Raw genomic sequence first — 6140 nt, forward strand, 5'->3', positions numbered from 1 at the left:
TTTTGTAACCTTTTTTTTTCACCCAGTGCCAATTTGCTAAGTGATCCTGGGCACTACACTCCCCCCACCAGCCTAGGGAGGCCAGGGCAGAGCTCATGCCTCCTTCAATGCATGGGAGCCAACTGACCTTCTTGTCACCTGACAGGGGGGAGTTTCCCTGGTTGGACGTAGCGCGTGGAAGGAACACGTTATTCTAACCAGTTCCCTTCCCCTCCATCAGGTGCCCCAGCTGACCAGGGGGAGGCAGTATAGTGACCAGGATTACTACATGTTTTTGTGAGGGTATTAACTACCCTAGGAGACACAGGGAGAACATGCAAACTCCACACAGAGTAGGCCCTTTCGCCAACCCCACCCAGGGTATGGGCGCTGATGACGTGGAGGAGAAGACACGCCCCCAGCACCCACAGCATCCCCGGCGGGAATCGAACCCAGGACCTTCTAGCTGTGAGGCGACAGCGCTACCGACTGCGCCACCGTGCCCCTTATGTCTGACAGACATTAAATATTTGTTTCTGTCATGGTCCCCGTCTCCCCAGCTCTTTAAACAGAAAATACATTTTCAGGTCAGGAGAGAGAACCCCATAAAGGTCATGGATTTGCTTCAGTTTCATAGTAACTTTGTCTGCTTATTTTCTCCTGGACAACTGCTGTTCTTCCATTTATCCTGTTATTCTCTTGTTTTTGGGGATTCCACCCTTTTTGTGTGGCCCTATCACTGATATGCAGCCACAGCCATTCATGTTAATTTACTAGTTCCTTGAGTTTTTGATATGCAAATCACAATGGCAGTATTTGATTGTTCGGTGAAGGTGGGGGGGTTATTTCTGAAAGAACTCTGTCTAGCTAACCTTTCACAGAAAGAAATTCAAAAGTGCTGGAGTATTTCAACTTAACTGTACTAACTGAGGGCTAACATACAAATGAACGGTACAGTAGTTTACTAGTCAAAGACACATCTGCAACATGTAGCTGGGTGATGGTGTGGTGGTCCAAGCATCAGCCTCTCAGTGAAGAGATTCCATGTTCAAATCCCAATTCTCTCATAGGTCGGTGCTGGAGTAATGGGGGGAGTCAAATAATTAGCGAGGTGGGCCTTGAGTCTTGGGACTCAAGGCCCAAAAGCGAAATTTGATGTCTCCGCGGGAGTAATTGGTTCGACTCAAGACTCTTTTGGGTCTTGAGTCTTGGGACTCAAGACTCAAATCCTGGAAATCAAATCCTGGAAATGGCATATCAGCATGTGTCTGTCTCCCTGGGGTCTAGTGCTGTAATAGGGATAGACTCCTGTGTTCTTGGCTGTTGCTGACAATAAGCCCACTTGTAAAGTGCATGAGCCAAATGCCTTTAATTCATTTGGTGGAATGACCCATCACGTTCATGTAATGTCAATGTACAAAGGTCAGTGTGCTTGGTTAGCCCTGTTGGAAGAGCTCTTGACTTCAGACCACAAGGTCATGGGATCGAATCCCAATACAGGATCCTTGGCATCTGGCTCTTACGGGGCTACTATCTTTTTTCGCCTTTATCATAAAGGTTGATGGACAATATATAGAGGATGAAATGCATAATTTATTAAATAATATAAAGGTAATATCAAATACATTGTAGAAAATGAGAGACATGACGCTTTATTCATAGGGTACCAGGAGTGCCAGGGGTGGGGGTCTGGGCCATCACCTGTACTCACCTGGCATAAAAGGGGCTCTGAGAGCAGCTTGAGCCATTCATTACTAAACTACAACATGAAGAGACCACCACTGAAGAATTGATTGATTGATTATACTTGCATATTGTTTTTATTAACGTTTTTCAGTTTTGTAGTCAGTGTGTGTAGTGTTGTTGTTAACTTGTTTCCCCCGAGATTTTCCTAAATGCCTGCCTAAATGCCTGCCCTAAATGTAATTCCTTATGGGCTGCTGCAGTGCTGCTATTCAGCCACAGAGAAGAACGCCGCTCTGGTTTTGGGCTCCATGATTGGTCAAGTTCAAGGATTCTGCTATCGACTTTCATGGTCTTTTATAGGAATACGTGAAGCCTGGCTTTACCATCCTGGCTCGACACAGCCTGGCTTGACAAGGTCTAGCTCGACAAAGTCGCTCCTTTTCAGCCTGGCTTGGCGTTCATGGAACGGAATAAACCAGGCTGTACGGACCAGACTTTGTCAGACCTGGATTTGACTTAGAAAATTACACAGATGCGTTCCCGGTCCTAATGGGTTAATGTGTACATTTTCTGTGCAGCACTTTGTAACTCCTGTTTCTAAAGGTGCTATATAAATACAGAATGTTATTGTTATTATGGAGTTCAGCCCTGGCCCACAGGTTGGGAATCACTGCCCTAGGGTGGATGACATAAAACCTTCTATTGCAATTTCTTCTGTGGGTCAAACCACATACTGACTGGACAGCCTGCATGATCATGCAAATTGATTGTCTTTAGAGTATTTGCTTCATTATGAAATATGTTGAAAATGGTACAATAAACACACATTACTGAGACAAAACCACCGGAGGCAACTTTAGAACGACTCTTTATTTTGAAAAAGAAAAGCTTTTTTTTTTTCACTTTAAACTTTGCCTTTTGACACAATCATCTCCTGTTTGACATATTTTTTCTTTTAATTCATTTTTATAAATTAGAATGGTATATTATGCATGCAATACCGCATTAGCCGTTAAGGTTTCATCTCCCACAGAACAAAAAAGAAAAGGAAAAAAAAGAAAAGAAAATATTAACACAAAATTTCCCTTAAGACTTCAGATGAAAGCTGCTTGGAAAAGGTGGACTGGAGAAGCCACAGCAGGAAGCGATGTACACGGTTGCGGTTGCATAGTACAGTACGTGACGTTCCTCATTTTAAAACAGCATGCCGTTTTTTGTATTGCACATTACTGAAACTTTGTATGCTGGACCTTGCTGCTGTTCTAAGTGTCCCACTCATTTTCAATGCGAGCACAAGTATACAGCAAATAGCATCTCTCAAAGACATTATGTACATGTATGTAATTTTGTTATAAAAATAATCACCAGCAAATATTAATCTATCACTTTTTTCCTATTGGGGTAAATGTTTGTTTTCGTTTCTGTCTTATTGTGTTGTTTCTTTTTTTTTTCTTTTTCTTTAATTTTTTCTTCTAAAGAAAGAAAACTTCCTTGTGTTGTATGCTCAACTCAACTGTTGTCCCAATGCAGTTAAATAAAACAGGATCATGATGAAACTTTAGCTTTAGACACGTTGAATTGGGGGTTGGCCGCTTAATTCTAAACAGAAAGAGCATGACATTGTTTGTACTGACATATCTACACTTTTCAAAGAACAATATCGCTCGTCTTCCTAGAGTGGCATTCAAAGGGGAAAAGAGGTGGGGGTGAAATTAATTTAATTTAAATAACTTTTAACTTCCGCAAAGTTCCATAGTCAAGCTCAAAGTTAATTTCAAGGAGGAAAGCCATACTCCAGGGAGAAATTTAGATTTATTTGGTGGTGAGGGTGGTTGGTTGGTTGGGGGGCATTTCCTGTTCACTGGAAATGTGCTAAAACCAGACCTCGCATCCACCTGCACCACATGGCTGGGGAAAGGTGACAGAGGATGATCAAAGAAGGAAAACAAATAAAAATCCCCTCTGATTGTCGTGAGTAGCCAAGCTGAAACTTGGCTGGTTTAAGCCTGTTATACTTTGCTGGCACACCAGAGCATAAATTAGGCATTAGCGTGTACAGTTAGTGAATGTATACAGGAGGGGGCTTCCCTGTTAAATCATTATTATTATTTCCACCATAGGTCACTATTACACAGCTGATGTCTGCTCATAAATGACTATATATGTACTTCTAATACTGCTCTATTTTTTGGAAAACATTTTAAGTCTACAATGTAAAACAGAGTAGTACATTTAAAAATAATTTGGCAAAGGAATCAACAGGATCTTCAACCATACAGTAAGTCCTTAAAGATAATTTAACTCCAGGGTACAAATGGAACCTATTGTACCTGTTAGGGTGTGTATTTTACACTGAACCTCTGCACTTTGTTTCACGCTTGTGACAAAAGAATAAATAATTCATTCATATAAATGATTACAAATCATGAATTAATCATTCAATGTATGCAAACTGGTCTTTCAAAATTAAGGTGTGTACAATTACAATACCATAAAATAAAAAAAGTAATTGACTTCCTTGTTCCAAATGGGTAACAGTACCACAGGGGCACAACTATTGCATACCATGTAATTATCATCATTCTTATCTTATCATCATTATAACCATCAGAAAAAGGTAATTTAAAAATGTTTTGTAGCATATCGTCTCTGTCGGGTCACCTTTCAGGATTAAAACTCAAAAATAGCAAAGGTAGCAGATCTACAAGCTCAAAACACATTGCTTCGTGCCGCGTTTGGAGCTTGCAGATCTGCTACTTTGGATATTATTTTTTTCACGGACCCCCATAACTCTGAGAGTGTACAAAGTCTCAGAGTTACAGACCTGTAAGGGTCCATTGGAAAAAAAGCTGTGAAAAAGTTTGAAAACTTTTGATCAAATTGAGTACTTTTACTTTTGTACTATAAGTATGTATATTTTCATGCCAATACTTTTACTCAGGTAAAACAGGCCTTTCACTTGTATTTCTGTATTGTGGTATTGCTACTTTTACTTAAGTAAAAAATCTGAGTACTTCTTCCACCACTGCTGCTACCATATCTTTCCTATCAGACAGAGACCTCAAACAAAATCACTTCCCTCACTTGGTATTTCTCTCTCTAACTGTTGTGGGAGGTTGCCCAACGACAGCACCTCTGTCAAAGCACCATGATAGTTTTATTAAAAACCCTTAGTCCACGTTTCAACAGAAACTTTCATCCGAGGATGGCAGGGCCAAATTATCCCTTTTAAAGGAAACGGTTGGGGTGTCAGATCATGGGGCCAATTAATCACCTCTACAACATCCATTCATAACTATACAAAGTGCCAGACGAACACAAAAGCTGGGGCAGTATTCAGAATGTTGCTCTCCTTAACCTTTACTGTGGAGAACTAACTCTACAGACTAATTAGGAGTTAATAATAAATGTACGTATAGATTAATTGTAATGTCTGCCAAGATAGGGAGAATGAATTAATCGATGATGGAAGAAAAACCCACCCTCATTTGAATCATGCACTTTGCCAACACGTGGTTTAGGCATTTCGGAAACCTAATAAAACAAAAGTCTGAGGGTTGTCTTGTAAGCCACTTCAATGTCTTATAAGCCTAGTGTTCAAGGCATTACCGTTCATCTGCGATTTTGGGCCATCTTTTTTTTGGGAGGGGGTGCACGACATCTTCCTAAAAACTTTCACTTGATAACACTAGGGTTTCTATTTTACTATTGAAAGGATCATGCTCAACATGCCAGCTACACGGAGAATGGACATGATGCAAAGGGAACCTGGGTTGAGATATCCCCAATGTTAACACAAATAATTTATACTTCGTCATACGATGACATGTCATGTTTTTCCGTTTGAAACCGGTCATTTTGGTCGGGTGACACGGTTGCACAACTAAGTATAAATTAAGCTTTACAGTAGTTGAGAGCTTCTCAAAACCTCCAGATTAGGAAAGAAACAAAAAACCCAACAGGAAGCCACATAGATGGTGATGTACCAATCACACAAGGCCGATCAGCAAACAGACCACCCTACTGTAGTTGACTTTTACATTTTTTTTAAAACTCTACTGTTACCTCGATGTGACTTTCACCATAATGTTTGCAATTGCAAAACAGTCGGTTAGCAGGAGTTGCTCTTTTAAACCAATCCATCTAACATCCAGATCCTATTGTTTTAGTGAAGCCGGCGAGTGAGAATATCCAGAAATGTCATGCTGTCTCTTATAGCGTGACAGCATCTATTCCACTCTCTGAGCGCATGTCCCCAGACGACATCAAATAACATCTCATATACTCATCTTCTATAGTTTTTTTTTGTTTTGCTTTTACTGTCATACCTCTGTCATCTATTGCCGATTTCTAAATGTCCAAGTGCTAACTGTTGAGAACAAAGCCAGCATCGACAGTCCCCACTGCGTCGAGATCTGATCCCAGCACCATCAGACATGCTTAAGCTCACGTTGACGAGGGTCTTCAATCTCTAC

The sequence above is a fragment of the Gymnoscopelus braueri genome, assembly GCF_963280865.1.
Source record: "Gymnoscopelus braueri genome assembly, chromosome: 24".
Classification (NCBI taxonomy): domain Eukaryota; kingdom Metazoa; phylum Chordata; class Actinopteri; order Myctophiformes; family Myctophidae; genus Gymnoscopelus; species Gymnoscopelus braueri.